General features: G+C 37.8%; 1 pseudogene; it reads left to right on the forward strand.

Annotated features, from left to right (window-relative positions):
- The first annotated feature begins 6,904 nt into the window (after positions 1-6,904).
- LOC105732326 (glyceraldehyde-3-phosphate dehydrogenase-like) lies at positions 6,905-8,100 on the forward strand (annotated as a pseudogene).
- The last annotated feature ends 16,587 nt before the right edge of the window (positions 8,101-24,687 follow it).

Below are 24,687 nucleotides of genomic sequence, written 5' to 3' on the forward strand. Positions count from 1 at the left end.
TTAGCATGTCTGCTATGTATAAAGCACATATGAGCTTTCACTTTTTCATTTGGTGGCTTGTTTTGGCTCTTTAAACTTACAGTTAAAGCCTACTGATTTCTTCCCTGTTTTGAGTATTTCAACCTATTGTTAAAGTCTACCAGTTTTTTTCTAGCTAATATACAAATGCACTTTAAATCAAAGGAAAACAATGCTTTAAAGCCAAATGTAGCATGCATACATTTTAAATGTGTAAATTGGAAACCTTTGGCCTTTAACTGGTAGGTCTGGATTTATTGTTTTGCTAAGAATTTAATGGTACTCTTGCTGTAGTTATTTGCTCTAAGATACTCACTGGAACCACAACTTATTAATATGGTCTACGCAGCCAACATATTAAGTTGCCGTTATAGAGGACTCAATCATTCACTCAGTAATTTCATTTTAGCTTCTCTGTGTTGGTGTTGGTGTTGTTATTTCGCTTCCGTTCCTCTTTATATTACTGGCCCCCACCAAAGATAACATGGAGATTAAATGATTCCATATTCTGTGCTAACTATGCTCAGGAAGAAAAAAGAAAACTATCTAGAGAGCACTCCCTCTTTCAACAGCTTCTCTTCCCTACCTGTCTATTGAGGCTTAGCAGGAGACAATGCCTTGAAGGAAGAGTAAGTCACTTAAACATTGCCATTACTTCCTGGTAACAAAATGAGGCATGGCAAGTTACAATTTTACTAACATGAACTTGATTTTTCTTTCTCTCAATTATCCATGTATCCATCTATCTATCCAAAAGCAAACAAGCAAAAATATTTCAGAAGCCCATCCTATAAGCTCAGCAGTTTGATCTAGTTAATTCAAGGGAACATCAGGGTGAGAAAACCTTTTAATGCTCTGAAATTTAACGTAAATTCACATGAGAGGGTATGAGAGTTTTATACTTGGTTTTAGAAAAGAGAGATTCCTATGAAAACTTTGAATTGTTGGAGCATGATATAGTAATCCCAGCTCAGTTCACTCTGTATTGGTTGACATATGCCTACTGTAAATTCCTCATCTTGACTTAGCTGATCCTCTGGATAGAACCTTTGCTGTCCCCACACTGGTGCTCCTCAGGAATCATGAAAAAGAGTTCTAAAAGTTTAGGAGAAGTCAATCAAACATACCAAACACAGGAATTATAGAGGCTCTTGCCACTGGACTACTTCTGAAATTAGTAATCTGATTAATTATTTGCTCATTGTAACAACTCAAGGCAGTCTAGTACAGGGTAAAGAGCTAATCTACCTACACCTAAATCCTGTCTCTGATACTTACAAGTTGTGTAATTATGTACACATTTCTTAACATTTTTTGTCTCAGCTTATCTACAAAACAAAGATGTTAACAGTACTTATTAAGAAAATTAAATAAATTAATACATGTAGAAAAGTTAAATAGTGTGTAGTAAGTGTTATAAGTGTTAGGTATTATTTTTATAACCTCAACCTTCTAATAATAAGATGTTAACCTTCTATTAATAAAAAGGATAACATAAACATATTCCATCATGTTTAAACTCCACAGCATGTGAATCCTTACCAGAAATTCTAATTGTCTTAGTCTGTGTTATGCTGCTCTAAAAAAATACCTAAGACTGGGTAATTTATAGAAAAAGGAATGTATTTGGCTCATAGTTCTGGAGGCTGGGAAGTCCAAGGTGAAGGGGCTGAATCTTGTGAGGGCCCTCTTGCTGTGTAATCCCATGGCAGAAGACAGGAGGGCAAAAGAGCATGACAGATGTGGGAGAAGACAAATTCATCCGTGTATCAGGGACTCACTCCTGTGACAACTAATTCACTCCTGCACTAATGGCATTAGTCCATTTTTGAGACTGAAGCCCTTATAACCTAACCATTTCTTAAGAGTACCACTTCTCAATACTATGGCATTGAGAATTAAGTTTCCAACACACGAACTTTGGAGGACATATTCAAGCCATAGCACTGATATACTGTCCAGAGGTCTTTGTTTACAATTTTTTTATATGTCTGACCCCAGACCATACACATTGTGACAAACCAAAAGATTTTCTTCTATGGGTGAAACTCTGTCATCGGGTCAGTGAAGGCGTGAAAACTGAAGTAGCCATTACATGACCATGACATTTATCATTATATGGAAACAAGTAAGTACATCAATGTCTCTTTTTTCAGTGTTCAAATCTCTAACTTCAGTGCTAAATGGAGAACTGAGAAAATCATACAGGCTTGGCAGATTAGTGAAGTGCAAACAAGAGAGGTAAAAACATGGTTTGAATTAGCCTATGAATTGTTTCTGTATCTTTCCTCACTTGAGCATGATTAAACAAACATCTACATATTCACAATAGCAATTAGAAGAAAACATTTTAAACATGTTGGACTAAACTAAAAAAATCTAAAAACGTACAAACAACCATTTCAACCACTACCTTGAACCTACAAGTATTATTTAATCCTTCAGGATCCCAAGCAATACATAAATTTAAAGCAGAGTGCTCACAAGAACCCCAGTAGAAAGGAAACAGCTGGTTAGCAGCTGCATATTGATATCATACGCCAGTTTCCAGTGAAAAATAACGGGTTTGATGAGAGCCTATAAGCTAACCTCTTATCCCTGGTTACTTCGTGGTTAAACAAGGAGGTTCTCTCATGTTTTATTCCCTTCACATTTGGGCTCCATCCTACAGCCCTAGATTAAAGGCAAAGAAGAAACATGCATTTCAGTCACGTTATCTGCTCTCTAAATCCAAATTCAAAACTATTATTCATTCAAAGTAAATATGCATAGCATATCATGAGAGAGAACATTTTGTTCAAGGAGATCCAAAGAAAGCATGTTAATTATAACTCGTATTCACATAGCACCTAACTTAGGAGGAGTTCAAAGCAAATGCACGTGTGGAAAAGGTCAAACCCACCAGCTAAACAGGAAGGCCATGGAGCTTCTTTTCCATTCCATGTCATCCATATAAGGTGGGGTTTCCTTTTATGTCTAAGTTTAGATATCATCAGAAAAGTCAAACCACAAGAGAATGATGAAAATTGTGCTAAAATGTGGTTGATGTTTATGTCTTCTGTGCCAACACAACCCCTTGGTGGAAAGTCTGAATCAGCTTCTCTGAGAAGTTACTTATGGTACATAATTAGAAGCTTTTACTGCTAAAGAAAATTTTTTTTAGCACTCGATAAAGCTCAGCATATAGTTTGTATAACCAACCTATAAGGTTATAGCACTATAGGAGTTCAGAAAAAAATGAAGCTTTGGTTTGTGGTGGGAGAGGTCAGTTAGGTCCACAGGTTGAAGGCAGTTGTTATTCAATAGGCAGAAATAAGGAAGAAAATTGGGACAGACATACAAAGAGGATAGAATGACATAAAACAAGAAAATGAAGTGAAAAAAGTGACATATACAAAGGGAGTGGTGAGTAGCCCCATATGTCTAAAGATGGGTTAGGATTAGAAAATTTATGACATGGGGAGTATTGTATAGGGCTTTAAAGTGAGGGTGTGAATCCCAGCTCTGCCACATGGCAATCTTGTGACCCTGAATAAGTTACACAAACTCTTCAAGCCTTCATTTCCTCTTCATTAAGATGGAGTTAATAATATTACATAGCTCATAGATTTCCATAAAATTAAGTAAGATAATCCCTGTGATAATCACAAAGGGAGAAAATATGTTCTATTATCCATCTTTGCATGTCTGAAAGTAAGCATAGTGCTTGATATATAGTAAGTGCTCAATAAATGTTAGCTTCCATGATGATTAAGAATTTTAAGATAAGACAAAAAGGTAGATCCAAAGCAATAAGACTTGGGACTATCATGTTAAGGGCTTTGGATTGTATATAATGATAAATGGAGAGACAAGAGTAAAGTTTGTGATTCTAACATTGCTTAAGTTAATCTAGAAAATAAATTAAGGAGACTAGAATTAAGACCACCATGGAGAAAGCTAAAGAGAGCCCAAGCTAGATGGGTGACTGTGTGTCTAGAAAAAGGAGAAAGAAGAAATATCTTAGAGAAAGCTTAGGAGCAACCCATAAAAAAGCCACAGAATATTTTCTACATCTTCATAAAAACAAAAGGGCTGAATTCAAAAATGACTTAAGCTCAACATTAAACTGACCACCGGGACAATAAAACAAACTCTAAGACTTGAATATCCTGAAGATATAAATTGCAGATAAATTAGACATTTACTGGCAGGAAGTTAGAACCTTTATCTTAATGAAGAAAAATTCGGGAAAACAGACTATTTCTATGACTTAGACCTCAATCAAAGTCCCAAGGGGGATATTTATTTAATAAAATAGTTAGGAGTGCTGACTGGGTAGCCAAGCTTCCCGAGGTCAGTTTCAGCACTGCCACTTTCTAGTTGTGTAGGAAGTTACTCAACCACTGCATACCTGTTTGCTCCTCTGTAGGATACTCATCCCCTGCTGGTATCTAGTTATTAATAATTTTATTTTTATAGGTTTTGTGAGGATTAATGATTTAATATGCTTTTACACTTAGAACTGTGCCAGGTACATAATTAACCATTGATAAATATTAGCTATCTTAATTCTTGTACTACTTCTATTTGATTTGGGCCAAGATTTACTGGTGGCACGTGGATCAATTTCAAATGCTATGCCACTTTTCCTGTGATTCACAATGATGACCCATACACCATGATATACCACTGCCCCTAATAAAATGGATTCATTTTCCACTTCCCCTAGCCTCCCACATACCAAAGATACAAGGTTTGACAATTTTGCATATAATTTGAAATATAATCCCTCCCTGAATGCATCATGCATGTTCACATCATAAAGTGGAATGGCTCTAAAAACCAAATATTGTGGCTTCAGATGACTGACAACAGATGTTAAAACAAATTCCTGATTTAGGTTAAAAACTCTCAAATACTTTTAATATTTATATGATTTTTTAAAAGAGACATTTTCAAGTATGAGTTACAAAAACAAAATCTATGTTCAACGTACATACTGTATAGGGATTTAAAACAAAATTAGCCAGTGGCTCATGCCTATAATTCTAGTACTTTGTGGGGCAGACATGAGAGAATCTCTTAGGTCAGGAGTTTGAGAGTAGCCTGGGCAATATAATGAGACCTTGTCTCTACAAAAAGAAAAAAAAAATTAATTAGCTGAGTATAGTGGTGCATCTGTAGTCCCAGTTACTTGGGAAGCTGAGATGGGAGGATCACTTGAGCCAGGGAGGTAGAGGTTGCAGTGAGCCAAGATTGAGCCATTGCATTGCAACCTGGGCAACAGAATGAGACATTGTCTCAAAAATAAATAAAATAAAATAAAATAAAATAAAATAACCAATTTTGTGTTATCCTTTTAGAAAATGAGTTTTAAAATAATAAAAAGTGTTCTGTTTATCAGCAGAGAGTAGACAATTACTACATAACTACTATTAAAATATAAAATGTAGACAATGAACTCATAAAAATAAAATAATTATACTGTTTACCACCACATAATTGCTATATTAAAATATGAGCTATATATTAATTCAAGTGTCTTATTCTAACACACAAACTTGCTGTTGCACATTATGGGCCATTTCAAGCCTTTGATGTTTAATTACTATTTAATGATAGACTACTAATTCCAAACCAGTTCACAAGGTTGAATCTATTTCTTGCATCAATTCAGCATCCACTGAAATTTTAACTACCCTGAATTACTAATTTAGTGTTATCATGGACATGCTAAATGAATTATTTCATCCACTATTGAGGATAAGCTAAGTACACTGGAAATCCAAATTTCCTGATATCTGAAAAAAACAAGAAAGAAAAAGCTACAGATTTTTAAAAGAGCATTGAGAAGACTTCAGAATGAATTAGTGCAAGTAACCACAGCTCTCTAATTTCTAGGTTTATTTCATTAAACATGGAATCTTTGAAATAGTCCTTTAACACAGAATAGAGTTTTATGTATCTCAAATTGTCCCACACTGATCAAGAAGTGACGATCATGAATGCATAAAGAAATCCTTTAAAAGTCAAGATGACCTTTCCAGAAAGTGCACTCCCATTTCATGCATAGTCTACAAGTCAAACAAAAAGACCATGATTATTTTATAAAACCACATCTGTCTAGATAAAGCAAACCATATTTTTATGTCACTCCATAAGATTAAGCAACATGATTAAGTATTCACATCTGTTATCCTTTTATTCTTCTCCTTTATTATCAACTAAAAAGAAAACATGAAAGAAGTGAATTGATCTTTAACCAAAGGAAAAAGGAAAATACTCTACCTTTGGCTTATCAACACTGGCAACTATTGCCAAGCTCTGGGCTCAAAAGACTTTATAATTACCTTCAGGGTAAGGGACAGTAACAACATCCAAATTCCTCCCAACAGAGCTTCCATGCAATTTATCTTATTGTCTCCTGGAAACAAGATGTATATGTTAGGTTTGCAGTGTCAGTGTGATCCCTTCCATTCTTCAGTGTGAGAAATAAGCAGGTAGCAGTATGTATCATGGCTAAAAACTCAGTCTTGTATTAGAATGCTGGGAGTTCTAATCTCAGCAACCCCACTTACAGAATATATGACTGGGCAAACTACTCCTCTAAACTTCAACTCTTTTATCTATAACATAGTTGCACATAAGGGGCTTAGAACAAACCCTGGTACAATGTAAGTCCTCAATAAATAGTAAACAGTAAAATTATTATCACAACCTAATCAAGAATGACAGACACATTCTGCAGCAAAGGCATGAATGATGAGTGTATTTGTGTGAGTGGATACTGGGCTTTCGGTTTGATACTTTCAGTCACAGGAGACAGCATTAGAGAAATAAGTGTGGCCAGGATTCAGTTCTTAGAAGCATAGAATAAGCCCTATTTTGGCTCTCTGCTCCTCCCATGAGACAGTCGCATTTACTTGTGCATCGCAGCACCAGCCACATGATGGTGAAGATGAAGGTTGGAGTCAAGGGATTTGGCTATATTGGGTGCCTGGTCACTAGCTGGTAAAGTGGGTACTGTTGCCATCAATGATCTCTTCATTGACCTCAACTACCTGGTCTACATGTTTCAGCATGATTCCACCCATGGCAAATTCCATGGCACTGTCAAGACAGAACAGGAAGTTTGTCATCAATGGAAATTCCATTACCATCTTCGAGGACAAAGATCCCACCAAAATCAAATAAGGCAATGCTGGCACTGAGTACACTGTAGAGTCCACCAGCATCTTCACCACCGTGGAGAAGGCTGGAACTCACTTGCCGGGGGAGGGAGGGGCCCAAAGGGTCATCATCATTGCCCCCTCTGCTAAAGCCATCATGTTCATGATGAAAGTGAATTGTGAGATAACAGCCTCAAGATCATCAGCAATGTCTCTTGTACCACCAACTACTTAGCGCCCCTGGCCAAGGTCATCCATGACAATTTTGGTATCGCAGAAGGACTCATGACCACAGTTGATGTCATCACTGACACCCAGAAGACTATGAATGGCCCCTCCAGGAACCTGTGGCCTGATGGTCAGAGGGCGCTCCAGAACATCATAACTGCAATTACTAGAGCTGCCAAGGCTATGGTCAAGTCATCCCTGAACCAAACAAGAAGCTCATTGGCATGGACTCCCATATCTCCACTACCAACGTGTTGATTGCGTACCTGATCTGCTGTCTGGAAAACCTGCCAAATGTGATGACATAAAGAAGGTGGTGAAGCAGGCTTCAGAGGACCCTATCAAGGGCATCCTGGGTTACACTGAGCACCAGGTTGTCTCCTCTGACTTCAACGGCAACATTCACTTTTCCACCTTTGATCCTGGAGCTGGTATTACCCTCAACGACCACTTTGTCAGGCTTATTTCCTGGTATGACAATGAATTTGGCTACAGCAACAGGGTGGTGAACCTCATGGCCCACATGGCCTCCAGCTCCAGTGACAGCACGAGAGGAAGAGAGAGGCCCTCAGCTGCTGGGGAGTCCCTGCCGCACTCAGATCCCATCACACTCTTCACAATCTCCCCTCTTCACAATTTCCATGCAGGCCACCTGAAAAGGGAGGGGCCTAGAAAGCTCCACCTTGACATGTCCCATCAGTAAAGTCCGCTGTGCTCAGCCAAAAAGAAAAAAGTCCTATTTTATTGAATAGCCATTATTTTTTTAAACCAAGCATGTAAATAATAAAAATAATTCAATCAATGTGGGTGGAGGATGCCATCAATGAAGAAGAGACTGATATGCTCAGTTAGAAATCAGTTGTAGTAGGCCGGACGCAGTGGCTCTTGCCTGTAATCCCAGCACTTTGGGAGGCCAAGGCGAGTGGATTACCTGAGGTCAGGAGTTCAAGACCAGCCTGGTCAACATGGTGAAACCCAACTCTATTAAAAATACAAAAATTAGCCAGCCATGGTGGCAGGCACCAGCAAGCCCAGCTGCTCTGGAGGCTGAGGCAGGAGAATCACTTGAACCTGGGAGGCAGAGGTTGCAGTGAGCCAAGATCGTGCCACTGCACTCCAGCCATGGAGACAGAGCAAGACTCCATCTCAAAAAAAAGTAAATAAATAAAAAGATATCAATTGTAATAATTCAAACTAGAGAAGCTTAGGACCTGAACTAAGGTAATGGAAGGAATTTACATTGCAAAAACTTTGATGCAACTCCAACACTCAGGTTGTTATTAGATTCTTGGTTTTTAGCTTTAAGCCTGTGAGGAGGGTTGGTCTGTTTTATGTAGCAGAGAAAAAAGCACTGCCCATATTAAGGCTCATTTTAGCTAGAGTTTTTATGCTAAAAAATAACTAACTTCATAACTAATTTAAGACCAGTTTTCAATTGTTGTTTTTTAATAATATGAGTAAAAAGACTAGGGCAATAAAGTGATGGTTTAGTTATGTATTCTGTAAAATTAGAATAACAATGGTATTCACCTTATCATGTTATTGTAAGAATTAAATAAATTGATATATGTAGAATGTCAATATCTGACACATTCTAAGTACTTTTAGTTAGAAATAATAGTAATGGTAGCAGTGTTGTTTAGAATATTATGAACCAGATAAGCCCATATCTAAATATTAGTTTTCTGGCAACCTCAACTCTTCTGAAGTAAGAAAGAGGGCAGCAGGTTACCATAGATTTTATCTTAGCACTCCTTTAAGACTTTTATTCTTTTTAAATTTAACATGTGATTCTTAGAAAGCTTCTGAATTATCCTACAACTTAGTAAAATTGACAGACGAAAAGAGTGCTAAACATGAAAACTAAGGGTCTGAAAGGAAATGGATAGGAAAGCTGAAAACCAAATGCCACAGAGAAAAAAACACTTGTTAGGTTCACTTGCTTAGTGTACATTAATTTGTTTAATTCTCATAACAGTGCTTGAAGGTAGTGAGAATTCTATCCATTTTCCAGGCAGCAAGCCTGAGATGCAGAGGAACTAAGTAAGGAGCCCATATGTAAAGAGCACCTGTGACATAAGTCACTCCACCTTAGAAAATGACACCATCACATTTCATAGGCACCTAGCCAACAAGGACAAGATGTGTAGCTTAATAAATAAATAAATAAATAAATAAATAATAGAGCCTGCATCCAACCAGATAAGTACATAACATGCACACTATTCTACTATCAGTCCTCACCAGAGCACTGGGGCCATAAAAATAGCTCAGAAATTTGTAAACAACTCCATGGGACCCCTTTTCCAAGCTTCTCCCTCTGTGCTATCTCTTCCCTACTTACTGGTTCCTAGGAGCTCTTCTTTTCAGTCCTCCAGCCAAAAAGCTGGGGCTTTATTTACCACCCGCTCTGCCACCTACTTCCTGCTGCTGCATCCACACTAAGTGGTGGGAGAAGGGAGGCAGAAAAACAGCAAGAAAAGTTTGCTCTGCCATCTTGGGACCAGACCTCCTCAAATTAAAGAAGTTCTCTTCGTTCAGAATGTAAAACCTCTGAAAGCATTCACTGCCACCACTGTCACTCACAAGAGGCCACTTTCATGCTGAGTCTAAACTAAATGGCATCTGCAGCTGTGTGTCTATGACAAGGTGCTCTCTCTGGTCTCAGGCTGCCTCGAGTCTAAGCTAGAAGATACCAGAGGAAAAAATAAACAAATTCTGGTCTTCTTCCCACTACATCTGCTATTATTTATTTTTCAGATTCCTCAAATTTCTGCTTTATGTATTCTGTCCAGGTTTCATAGTTTCATTCAATGGGAGAGAAAGAGTAAAATGTATTTTAAATGACACTCATCCTATTTACCCCTATTCCAAAATACAGCAATAAAGAACTATACTTCCATGATGTCTTTTAGTGTTGTAAAATGATGCCAAATTTTCATTTTAGAGATCAGAAACTATGTGAATATTCATCAAGTACAACCAGGTACAACAGTAATTAAATTATCCCCTCCAAAATATTTCTATGCAATAAATTACATATTTTTTTAGAGATAGGATCTCACTATGTTGCCTAGACAAGTCTCAAATTCCTGACTTCAAGTGATCCTCCTGCCTTGGCCTCCCAAAGTGCTGGGGTTTCAGATATAAGCCACCAAACTCAGCCCCTATGCAATAAATATTTAATAAAGAATGACAGGTGGACTATTTGGAGGTGAAAGGCAAATCATCAGGAGTTCATAATTAAATTTTTTTCCATTTTTGAAATTTAGTTCAATAGCTGTTAAAAAAAAAACCACCACGGCAAGTGTATACCTATGTAACAAACCTGCATGTTCTGCACATGTACCCCAGAACTTAAAGTATAATAAAAATATTACAATATCAGTGATTACCCTGCATACTTTGTCCCTATAAAATGTAAAGTTGTTATAGATGTACTATTAATTATTATTATTTTCTGATTCCCTGGTGATCCTCCTGAGAAATAAATTTCCATATAATTTAATATGTGAATTCTGTTATATAAACATTCAGATTACTGGAAACGGTAAATGACTAAATGTCACCCTAGTTAAAAAAAAATAGTTTAATGGTCAAAATACAGTATTTTACCTTGTTACATAATCAGTAATACTATAGTTATTTTCACATTAGGACTTGTTAATGTACTGAAATCCTCTTAACTGATGACATTGATATATAAAATAATGTATTTTTAAAGTCACTGCTCAGTCAATAAATGCTTCTAGATGCTCCCTTCACCAACAAACAGCAATGTTCGTTTGGTTTTGAGTCCTAGAGCAGGACATTTTGAGCTCTAGAGAAGGATTATGAGAAAGATGCTGAGATCTGAGGAAGATTAGGCAAGAAAGACTAAAATTCTCCCAGCAGAGAATCATCTGTTTTGATTTACACTTCATCTCCTCTCCCCTTCTTGGTTGATAACAAAATCCATGGGGCTGATATGCCGAACACTAGTGGTTCACTGCCCAGATGGCCACTTTGGGATGAAGTCCTCATCTTACCCAGCTACTGAGCATGTCCACTGCCTGGCCCAAGGCACCCTATGACAATCTAAGGACTGGTCAATGGGAGTGGCAGGAGGAAGTTGGATTCAGAGACCTGTCTCAATTCAAGAACATTCTGAGAGGCTTTCTGTGCTCCAGAGCTCCCCTTGGGGTGGTTGGAGACCCCGCTGTTATTGCATCCCAATTCAACCTCTCCTGTTCAATCCCCTTCCCTCACTCCCCTTATGGTATTGTTGCTGACAACATTCCTCAATAAATCACCTGCAAATAATTCTCTGTCTATGGAGTCTGCTTCCCAAAATTGGTGTAGCACAGCTGAGCAAGGGAAAAGGGTAGGAAAACACCCACAAGTTAACAACACTGTATATAAATTAGTTTTTCAGATCACTTTCTTACTTTGCAGAAAGAGATTAAGGCAACCTAAAGGTACTAAATCACATAGGAGAAGGCAGAGTGTGGGAGGAGATGTGAATCTTTTTACTCAGTGATTTAACTCCAAATGAAGTATGTAAGGCAGTTAACAGAAAACCATATGATTATGTATTTTCCAAAATGTTTGTCACATTATTATACATAACAATGAAAAATATGAAAACAATCTAAATGTCCAAGAATGAGGAATTTATTAAATAATGAAAACCTCATATGATGAATTTTCCACTAACCATTAGATTATACATTATTGCTAAGAGACAAACAGTAAGAAAACTTATATATGATCCCAATTCCATTAAAAATTCTTTATAGATATGTATGTTTAAGATAACAATGATTTGCTGGCTATGAAAGTATAGATGATTTTTATATTCTATGTATTTTTCTGTTTTATAAACTTTTTAATGAAACTGTATCATTTTATAATCAGAAAAACACAATTTTATTAAAAAGTTTCACCAAATATATATCTATACTAAATTCCTTAACTAATAAAAATTACTCAAATGGAAGGTAAAAATATGTGCTTTTAAAAAGGCTTGTGTTTTCATGTTTTTTAGTTGCTAAAGGCATAGAAACAGTTACTTAGGCAAGATAACAAATTATTAGAATATTTCAATGATTGAAATTCATTATTTGTACACCTTTATCAAGAGAAGATACCTCATTTTGTGGGGCTGATTAGGAACTAACTTTATTTTGAAATTGAATTCTTCGAAAATGTGGTCTATGTGCATTTTTTAGTTCAAAAGATTCTTTGGTGGACAGAGCTGTATGAGATTCATTGATTTTAAAAGACAGAAGAATAAATATCCCAGTATAAACTATCAATAAACAAAAAAGGTGCAGAAATGAATGTGTGTCCCTCATAGTAAGGACAAGAGAGTACAGGTGACAAAAATGTAAATAAATGATGAAAATCAAATAATATACAGGATTTATGGTAAGAACTGTCACTTAATAGATTTGAACTTACAGAGACAGTACACATGAGTGCAATGCCACAAAGTGTGCAAGACATAGGGAAAACAAAATCGCAAAATGTTCTTCAACACAGCCAAAATTAGTTTTGCCTGAAGTTTAATCAATGAAAACACAAATAGTAATAGTGGATTAAAAATAATAATAATAATACAGTTGTATCTTTTTTTTTTTTTTAAGATGGAGTCTTGGAGCCTTTCTCTGTCGCTCAGACTGAAGTGCAGTGGCACAATCTCAACTCACTGCAACCTCCACCTCCCCATTTCAAGCGATTCTCCTGCCTCAGGTTCCTGAGTAGCTGAGATTACAGGCGTGCGCCACCATGCCCAGCTAATTTTTGTACTTTTATTAGAGCCAGGGTTTCACCATGTTGGTCAGGCTGGGCTCAAACTCCTGACCTCAGGTAATCCATCCACCTTGGTCCCCCAAAGTGCTGGAATTATAGGCGTGAGCCACCATACCTGGCCAATACAGTTGTACCTTAATATTTAACTAGTGTTGTTTTTACTAAGGAAATAAATTGCCACCCCAAAATTACAGGCAGACTCAAGAAAGGACAGAAAATAGGGTCATGGGGAGAAGGACTTGGGTCCCATTTCACTGAGACCCATAGATACTGTAACACAACTGGTAATGTTACTAATTCTATCAACCCTAACTAATTGTACATGATCTCAAGGTGATTCCAACAGTACAAACAGGATAAATATTCATGGAAGTAACTGTGAGTCACACAGAGCAGGCCCTTCCTCAGGAGTGGCAAAATGGACTGATTATGGCTAGGAAGTGGCCTGGGAGACAATGAAGCACTTCATGTATAATCACAAATCCCACCTTGAAAAATGGAATTATAAAACTACATTTTAGAACAATGGCAATAGGTTTGCAATTCTAGTATTTTTTAAATTGGCTTAGCTAGAAAAACTTGGCTCCCGACTAAAAAATAATATATAAGATAAGAGAAAGGTTATGTCTTATCTAACTTCATATAAAAACAATTTAGCAATTTTGTAGAACACCACAGAGGATCAGCAGATTAGAACCAGTTTTACGTCCATGATAACTTTGAGAAGTTAGTAAATCCAGTTAATGACAAAAAATGATTTTGATTACTAAAAATGTTTAGCTATTTCTAGGTTGCTCACTTCTTCTAAACTTTCAGGCCTCTCAATTTGTCTTCTATAGAGTGTTTTTCTTTTCTTTCTTCTAAAGTTTGCAAATATATAAATATTCATGAAATATCTACCATGCCAAGCTACTAAAATAGGATGTATAAAAGAGAGTGACTGGCTATTATTCAAAGTTGTTTATTATACACATATAATGTGCCAAGCACTTTTCCTGATACTGAGACTATGACAATGAATAAAATAGATAATTCCTGCCCCTGTGGAGCTATGTTCACAGAGCTGTGATGGGACTGGCAGACGAACACTTAAGCAAGTGAATTACATAGTATATTAGCTACTAATTAGGGATAAGAGGAAAAAAGCATAAAAGAGATACAGGGATCAGTAAGATTAACTTTTAGATTGGCAGACAAGGAAGTTGTGCAAATGCATATCTAAGTCACAGCTCCAGAATTTTCCTTAGAACCTTAGAATGTAGTTAAAACTAAGAGTTATACAAAAATCGAGCCCCATGAGAGTCTAATCCTCATGAAGTCCACATGAAGAGCTGCTTCATTTATACACAGTGTGTTTTGCTTGAGCTTTCTGCTAATTGAAAATTAGCACGCATTCACTACCTGAATTCAAAATAGTCTACAAATCTATAGTAATCAAAATAGCATGGCACAGGCAAAGAAACAGCCAGTGGAACAAAATAGAGAGCCCAGAAATAAATCCAGGCTTTTCCAGCCAACTCATTTTCAACAAAAGTGCCAAGAACACACAGTGAGGAAAGGACAGTCTCTTCAATAAATGGTGTTGGGAAAACTGAATACCCACATGCAAAAGAATGAAAATAGGCTCTTATCTCACACCATATACAAAAATCAACTCAAACTGGAGTAAAGACTTAAATGTAAAACCTGAAGCTATGAAATTACCGAAAGAAAACATAGGGGAAAAGCTCCATTACATTGGTCTGGGCAATGATTTTTTGGATATGACCCCCAAAGCACAGGCAACAAAAGCAAAAATAGAAAAATAGTATTACGTCAAAGTAAAAAGCTTCTGCACAACAAAGGAAGCAATTAACAGAGTGAAGAAACAACCAATACAATGGGAGAAGATATTTGCAAACTATATACCTGATAAAGGGTTAATAGCCAAAATATCTAAGGAACTCAAGTCAAGAAAATGAAAAACCCAATTTAAAAATGGGCAAAGGAACTGAATAAAAATTTCTCAAACGAAGACATACAGATATCCAACTGGTATATGAAAAAATGCTCAACATCACTAAGTATCAGGAAAATGCAAATTAAAATCACAATGAGAGATCACCTCTCTATGGAGGGATATTGTTCTGCCTTTACACATGTCATTCCCATGACTTGGTGTCACAGAGACATTCACAAAAGGCAAGTGAAACTGTAATTACAACAACTCTTGCCCCCACTCAAATATCTGGTAATTGTGTTCTGCAGCAAACTGAAGTTTGGTAAATGAGTGTAAGAAAATCCTGTTAGAGTTGCTATCAACAAAAAGACAAAAGCTAAGTGTTGGCGAGGATGTGAATGTCCCACCATGCACACTGTTGGTGGGAATGAAAATCAATATAATCATTACAGAAAACAATATAAAAGTTCCTCAAAAACATTAAAAATAAAACTACCATACAGTCCAGCAATCCCATTATGGGATGCAATCATATCTATATCCAAAGGAAATAAAATCAATGTGTCAGAGTTATTTGTATTTTCATGTTCACTGCAGCATTATTCCTAGCAGCCAAAAAATGGAATCAACCTGAGTCCATCAGTGAAAGAATGAATAAAGAAACCGTCATATAGATATATAATGAAACACTATTCAGCCATAAAAAAAGAAGGAAATCCTGCCGTTTTTAACAATGTGAATGAACCTGAAGGACATTATGTTAAGTGAAACAAACCAGGCACAAAAAGACAAATACATGATCTTCATATGTGGAATGTAAAAAGTTGATCTCCTAGAACTAGAGAGTAGAATAGTGTTTTATTTCATTGTAAATGGAGATTACCACACAGAAGAATATCTGATGCTTTCATTTTCAACAAAAGTGCCAAGAACACACGGTGAGGAAAGGACAGTCTCTTCAATAAATGGTGTTGGGAAAACTGAATATCCACATGCAAAAGAAGGTCATATAGATACATATGGAGCAGGGGCAGTTGCAATTGTAGGTGGGGGCTTGGGGTGACATTGGTCAAAGGATACAAGCTTTCAGTTAAATAGAAGGAATAAATTGAAGAGTTCTATTGTACAACATCGTGACTATAGTTAATAACAATATATCGTATTCCTGCAAAATGCAAAGAGAGTGGATGTTAAGTGTTCTCACCACAAAAACGTGATGATTATGTGAGGTAATGCATACATTAGTTAGCTACATTCAGTCATTTCACAATGCATATGCACTTCCAAACATCACATCGTGCAGATGAAGATATACAATTTTATCTGTCATCTAAAAATAAAATAACACTGTCTAGGAAAAAAAAAAAAAAAAAGCAGTAGATGAAATATTTCCAAAATAGCCTCACGGTAAGCCTGAGGTAATGGAATTGCCAAGAGCTGAGAATATACTCTGACCTACAAGTGTCTTAATTGTTTAGTTAGAATTGGATCAGCCAGAAAGCATCAGATATTTTTTTGTATGGTAATCTCCATCTACAATGAAATAAAATGTAGTCGAAGGAATGATTTAAGGATTAGAGGCTCATCAAGCCCTTCTTTACATCAAAGTCCAATCGACTTTTCTGTGACAGCACACTAGAGAGCTTCTCTAAAAGTACACACTAGGTAGTGACCTTAAAATAGCAACCAGAAGAAGCTGACCAGATTAATCCGCTGATAAGTGCCCAGCACCTGCCTGGAGGTCTGGATTTACAAGGTGAGTACAAAAATGAAACTGATCATGAAACTATTTCAGCCTAGGCAGCGTTTTAATGGAATTTTTCCGAAATACACTTTGAAGGTTCTGTTAGAGAACAGACTGAAGAGTCTCAGGAATACTTAGTTGAGATTTTTAGTCCATCACTCATATCAAAAATTTTTATAAAACAAAAATTAAAAGAATGGTTTTTGAAATCATATTAATCTATCATCAGCAGCAAAATAATTGGAGGTGGATTTCCACTTTAAACAGAGTGATATATTCAATCTTTGCTTGATTAGTCATTGCAAATGTCGTAATGTATCATCTAATACATAACTGATGCTTTTAAGAAAGCAACTCTAGGCCGGGAGCAGTGACTTACACCTATAATGCCAGCACTTTGGGAGACTGAGGTGGGTGGATCACAAGGTCAGGAGTTCGAGACCAGCCTGGCCAACATGGTGAAACCCGTCTCTACTAAAAATACAAAAATTAGCCAAGCGTGGTGGCACATGTCTGTAATCCCAGCTACTCAGCAGGCTGAGGCAAGAGAATCATTTGAACTCGGGAGGCAGAGGTTTCAGTGATCCAAGATCGCACCACTGCACTCCAGTCTGGGTGACAGAGTGAGACTCCCTCTCAGAAAAAAGAAAAAATAGCGACTCTAGATTCCTTATAATGCAGTGACTCTTGGGTGTTATAGGAGTGAGATCCTACCACTGCTATCTAGAGCACATAGATACTAGGCCAGCACACAAGCCCCTTGTAACACTGGGTCACCACTTGCTTCTCTAGTAGGAAAATTATTCTGGACAGTGCTTCATTGCTTCTCCTCCAGAGTTAAAAATTATCTGAAACTTTACTACCTGGTGGTGGATTAGAATGAATACATGAAATATATTTACATGGTATATAATTGTGTTTATTTTAAAAATATTGTATGATATTACACAAATATTATATATGTAATAAATTCAAGTCCCAAAATATATTTAATCTTTACATTAAGGAAACTGAGGGACAAAAAAATGTATCTTTCTCAAGGTCACAGAAGAAGTAAGTGGTAAAGCTTGGAGTAACATTCAAGTAGTTTGACTCCAGGGCTGTGCATTAACCATGGTGCTGAAACTGTTTTGAAGACATCAATCTTGCTACATTCTCAGTGGAAATTTTTACCATCCTACCCTATTCACCCTGCTACAGAGAAGAAAAACAACTCCTCCAATGCAGGTGAACAGGCACTGTGTGTACTGACTAAAATCCTTCATATGTTGAATAACTCCTCTAAAAACATTTAATAATAAAATTTCATATATGTTAGGTAATACACATGTATCTTGTTTTATGTATTTTTGGGAAAAAATACATTCACCTTTTTTTGTATTTTTATTATAAAATCTATGGGCAGAAACTCACAAAAAGAATAAAGAAAACAAATATCACCATTTCTCAGTCCAGAGATAACCTAATTTAATACCATAGGTTCTCTAATTCCATATATGATTTTACGAAAATCAGAGATGTCAAAAACATAAGCTCTCCATGTCACTTACAGATGACAAAAACATATTGATAGATCTATGAAAAAAAGTCACCAAGATACAATCTTTCATTAGCAATATTAGTAAAATAGTGTATAATTCAATATTAGTAAAATTTGACAGTAGAAGGATTATTTTAAGTTGATGAAAGAGTAAATTAGTACAACAATGTCATTAATAGGAATCTTTCCAATGGAAATTATTAGAGATGAATGCAATTACATATACACCCAGATGCTCATTTCAGTGTTAAACAATGGCAAAGATTCAGAAATATCTTAAATGTTTTAAATTCCTTAATAACAGATGAAATGGTTAAAAAAATCTGGTGTGTGTGTATATATACATACAGGAATATAATACAGTTATTATAATTTTTATTCTTATTTATTTTTATATGATGAGATACCTACGAAACAAAATTTGAGCCAGGACTCTTCTTAAAATGGCTGTTTTTCATAGATTCTCAGGCCCCTCAGCTGTTAGATCCTTGAAAGTTCAATGCAGGTTTTTGGACATGTCTTAATCCGCAGAGAGGACTTCCCATTTAGGGAAGCCTCAGGAGCTTACACATTTTCCCCACCCACTACTCCTTAATCCCAATAACTGTAATTGAATTGAGCAAATATTTTTAATGAACATACAGAATCTATAGAAATTTAGTGCACTCGAGAGGAATATAATATACACAAAGACCAATTTAAAATTGAGAATACCATGAGATTTTTTGTGAACATAAAGAACATTTATGCTTACAATGCCACAGTGTTCAAATTACAGGTCTTTAACTTTTTTTTTTTTTTGAGATGGAGTCTCGCTGTGTGGCCCAGGCTGGAGGGCACTGGTGCAATCTCAGCTCACTGCAACCTCTGCCTCCCTGGTTCAAGCGATTCTCCTGCCTCAACCTCCTAAGTAGTTGGGACTACAGGAGCACGCCATCATGCCCAGCTAATTTTTGTATTTCTAGTAGAGACAGGGTTTCACCATGTTAGCCAGAATGGTCTTGAACTCCTGACCTCGTGATCCGCCTGCCTCAGCCTCTCAAAGTGCTGGGATTACAGGCGTAAGCCACTGCACCTGGCTTAATAAAACTTTTAAAATTATAAATATATCACTTATTAAAACCTGCTAAAAAAGAAAAACACATAAAGCAATTTGTATATACCCTCCACACCAATCTTGTAAAATTGCTAAATAAAATTTTCACACTATTCTGAGCACTTACTGGTTAGGCTTTGTCATTATTGGACATACTTATGCCTGGGGCTGCTGTTCAGAGATCATTTCTAATAATGGCAGTTTCAATGGAATCATCTAAAAATACTATGAATTATACACCACAACTTCTCTGGGTTGGAACACATACAAACATAGAGAACCACGCAGGCTGGTCAGATAAAAAGTACTTTGAAGAAGGAATATAAGGAGGAAAAGCAGGAGTAGGAGTTAGGCATACCATCTCTTGGGCAGATTTCTGAAACCCTCTGAGTGTCCATTTCCTAATCTGGCAAATGATGGTGCTGATACCTACTCAGCCTAGGTGACAGTATTGCTGTGATGACTGAAGCGTTTTGTGCATTCTTACACCTACCAGAAGTTAATAATCACTAAAATAGAGGAGGAGTCTACTCTGAATCTCAGTTTCTTCATCTACACACTGTGGAGATGGAACAAATTAAAGGTTTTCAAAATTTTTTTGCAATAGAACTCATTTTTCAAGCCAACTCACACAGAACGTTGAAATACAAAACCTAAGAAATTAGAGCTAGGATGTGGACATGGGAGCCAGGAGCTGCCTTCTCTTCCAAGCACTGCCCTCAGTGCACCCCAAGGTAATGCCACAGAACCCAAGAGGTTCTGCAGAGGACCCTCTGTTAACCACTAGTCTTGAATCCACAAAGCCTGTCATTTAAATTATGGATGTTTCAATAAAAATCAAAGAGTTCTTTATTACCTACATGCCTGCTCCCACTCCAATAGTCTCTCACTGCTTTGAAAAATTAAATAAAATTGCCTGCTGCTGCTATATAAAATATGATGGTTGATTAAAGCTCTAAATTAATTTTCTTACTGTGTACTCAAAAGCAGAAAAAATTATCAGATCCTCAAAGTGTATAAGCAAAATGATTTTGAGAGTTTTATTTTTAACTAGTATTCATTAGTTTGCATTAAAAAGGAAATGTTCTATACACCTTTCGTTGATTAATGACTCTCATGCCAAGAGGAGGGTCCTTCATCAAAGTCATGTGACAAATGAAAAGTATAATAAGAAACAGTAATATTTTCTGACTTCTAACAATGTTCCATTCATCAGATCAAAATCACTTTTTTTATTAAGCATGAAAGAAAGCATGACAAATGTGGAATCCTCTCCAAACCAACCTTCTGTACCTCCAAAATGATTTTGCCATAAACTCTGAAATATTTTCTCCTTTTATAGAACTAAGCAAGCACTGTTTCCATAGAAAGCATGGCTAGGTGTATATGTGTATATAAACAGTATAAAAGTATCCATGCCTTTCTTACTCATATTCTATTTTCTATACACTTGAGTTTCCCCTATTAATTTTATTGAGTTGTGTCTTTTTGATCAAAAGGGAACCAGCCATCATTTATGATATGACTAGACAAGTCTTTCCTTTAAAATTCGTAGCTATTTTCTACAGAATGTTTTGACTTTGTAACATAGAGTATTGTTACTCACATATTTTCCTTGAAACTAATTACAGTTAAATTCTCAACATCACTTTTCCACAATAGAAGTAGACTTTCTGTCTTTTAATGGTTATAAAAGTGCCTGTTAATGCATGATACTACAAATAAAACATTAAAAAGCACAATAAGAAAATAAAATCACCCATAGTTGTCCACATAGAAACACCCTGATAAATACTTTTTCATATATTTAATGAACATACAACCACATGCATTATTGAAACAAGCCTCTACTTTACACTTAATCAGTATGGCATGGATTTCTTTCATGGCGATAAATACAAGCATCATTATCTTAACCGTTGTATAGCAACTCATTGTGTGGATGTACCAACATTTCTTTTTATCAATTTTATGCTAATGGAACTTAGAAAATTTTTAAATATTTACTACTATAAACAATCCGGTGATTAATATTGAACTCAGAGATGACATTCAAAATATATAATCAGCTGAAATATCAATCAATCCATCAAAATTAATGTCAACTTTTAAAAAAGTATAGCCTTATGTGTGCAAGAGTTACAGGACCTTTGGGGTGTCACTTTTCCGGCCAGAAACCTCTGTGACCCGTGGTGCCTTTACCTGACTTTTGCTCAGGCCTGCTGGGCTCATTCCGCCCACTGGGCCTGGCAGGCTGCACTCAGCTCACACTACCAGCCTGGATCCCACACCTGCCAAGGGAGACTGTATAGAGCAACACGGGATGTGTGAGTGAGCATGGGGCCCAGCCACTGTGCAGTCAGACATGCCAGCTGTTGCAGCAGGGTGGGAAGCTCCAGGTGCCAGCATAGCATTGGCTCTCTGCAAGGCTGCAGCTAGACCAGGTGCACTGCAAGCAGCTTCCAGAGCTGGCACCAGGGAACACGGTGGTGCCCAGTAGCTTGGAAATGCCAGGAACCCAAAGAGGGAGTCACAGCCCTGGCTTGGGGAACTCCCAGGTCTGGACTCTGTGAAAGGCCACAGCTCTTCTTTCCTTCTCTTTGCTTGCATTGTGGTGAGCAAGAGACATAGCTCAGCCTTGTTTGTGTTACAGCCCTTTTAGCCTCATTCAGTGGTCCCCGAGTTCTTATCCTTCACCCAGGAAAAATGAGGTATGAGACAAGTGGAGGGTGAGCAACATGAAGAGCTTTACTGAGTGATAGAACAGCTCAGAGGAAACCTTCAGGGTGCAGCGACTTTCCACAGCCGGGGTTTCCCCAACGTGTGTCCAGCTTCTAACAAAGAGGGTGGCTACTCTCTGCTAGGCAAGTCATCCTGACAAGTATTCAGGTATCAGCAGAGAGGGTAGCTTCTCTCTGCAGCTGGTCATCTCATTGTCTGTGCAGCTCTCAGCAGGGAGGAGGCCCTAGAATGGGTGGCTTGTCTCTGCAGGCAGGTAGTCCTATCATCTCTCTGTCATCTCTCTTTCATTTCTGCAGCTCTCAGAAGAGAGGAGGCCCTAAAATGGGTGGCTCCTCTCTGCAGGCAGGTCATCCCATTATCTTTGTAGCTCTCAGTAGAGAGGAGGCTCTAGAGTGGGTTGCTCCTCTATGCAGCTGGCCATCTTGGCATCTACTCAGCTCTGGCTGAGCCCGGGGTTTCTATGGGCCTCAGAGGGGAGGAAGTGTATGGGGAGGAAGTAGTTTTTCCATGGGTGCCCATGGGTGGGCCCAGAAAATGCATCACAAGTTTCTACTCTAATCCAGTGGTACTGGCAGCCCAGTCCCCAGCCTTTAGGCCCTCCCTGAAGGCTGGAACCTGCCCCCTTCCATCTAGTAACCTCTCTGCCTCAATCTGCCTTTCATGGCACACAGGCTATAGGAGCCAACAGGTACCTGCAGACCAACACTGAGCTGCCTCCACATCCCCTCAGCTTTCCTTCTATGCTCATCAGTGCCCAAAGTCCAGTGGGGGGCCAAGGTGACAAGGGGCTGGCATGTCAGCACTGCCCCAAGTATGTGCACACCCAGCTGGGCTGTGACAGTTTCTGGGCTTGGCCCCATCTTTGCTCCAAGATAGAAGCAGGTGCTAACAGCAGGGAGAAGCCAGGCAGCAGGAGCAGGTACTTCTGAGCCCATAAGAACAGTGGGGCCCTCCTGGGACCCACTGAGTGCAGAGTTGCCTGGGTCTACAACCACATCTTGAGCAGGCTGCAGCTGCACTCAGGGGGATGGGGCTCCTGCCTGCTTCATGGAGCAGGAGGCACGGGTCTGCAGCCACAGTTTGGGTGGCCACAGCTGGGCCCAGGAGGGTGAGGCTTCTGCCTGCTCCTGGGTCCCAAGAGCACAGGGATGCCCAGGTCCACAGCTGTGGCTTATGCATCTTTAGCAGCACCCAGGGAGCTCCTGCCCCAACTCAGGAGGGGTGAGGCTCCCACTTTCCCCCTGTTCCCACCAGTTCCATGAAGCAAGCAGCCATAGTCACATCTCTGCTGCAGCCATCATCATGGCAGCAGCTGCTCCAGATGGCCTGCTGCTGCCATGACAACTGGCTCTGACAATTAGCCAGGTTTATACTTAAACAACCTTTGCACATTTGTCTAATTGTTTTCCTGTAGTAAATTCTTAAAAATGGAAGTATTGAGCCCAAAACACAAACCTTTAAGAGAATTTTGAAACACTCGCAAATTGTCACTCCAATTAGCTATTTAGACTCCCACCTTCAGCAGTGTGTGGGAGTACTCATTTCCTAACACTCTTGACAACACTGAATATTATAAGCAAGGTAAAACAAAAAACAACCCTCTACTAACCAACGTGCAAAAGGTGGCATCTGGTATACTGTATTAATGGCCCCAAATCTTTACCTTTGCCTGTATCCATGTCGTTTACCATATGATTTTTTAGTTCCTTCTATTAAAAGACAAGATATATATCCTTTCCCCTTGATTCTGAGTTTGGTCATGTAACTGCCATTTAGCCAATGGGATTTTAGCATATGGGACACAAGCAGAAGCTTAAGAAACACTTGTCCAGCTAGGCTTGCACTCTTGTACTTCTACCATTGCCAGAAGAAGGGCATGCTTGAGTTAGCCCATTGGTCTTAGAAAAAGGATAAAAAATACTTGGAGCCCTAGCAAACTGTGAAAGACAGATGGAGCAGGAATGCTCCAGCTAAACTGTCCCAGGCAAGCCCAGCCTAGAGATAAGCCCCAGCCTGCATACAGAAACAAAAGCAAGCTCAGTTAAGGTAATCCTAAAGCAGCCAAAAAACCCTCAGACAACAAAAAGACATGTGAATTATTATAACAAAATATTGCTGTTTTAACCATTGAGTTTTGAGAATGTTTGTTACACAAAAACAGCTAATACAAGATCTCCATTAATTTCAGCTTATTTGGTTCTTTTGTATGTTTTTTGTGCCTTTACATTTCTTTTATGATTTCTCTGCTCATGCCACTGATCATATTTGTTAGGATTGTAAACTTTATTATTGATTTTTAATAACTCCTATTAATGATGCATTTCATCTATTATATACCCTGCAATATTTTCTTTCTTTTTTTTTTAATTGCATTTTAGGTTTTGGGGTACATGTGAAAAACATGCAAGGTTGATGCATAGGTGCATACATGGCAGT

The sequence above is a fragment of the Aotus nancymaae genome, unplaced genomic scaffold (assembly GCF_030222135.1).
Source record: "Aotus nancymaae isolate 86718 unplaced genomic scaffold, 86718_ANA_hifiasm-v0.15.2.pri h1tg000040l, whole genome shotgun sequence".
Lineage (NCBI taxonomy): Eukaryota > Metazoa > Chordata > Mammalia > Primates > Aotidae > Aotus > Aotus nancymaae.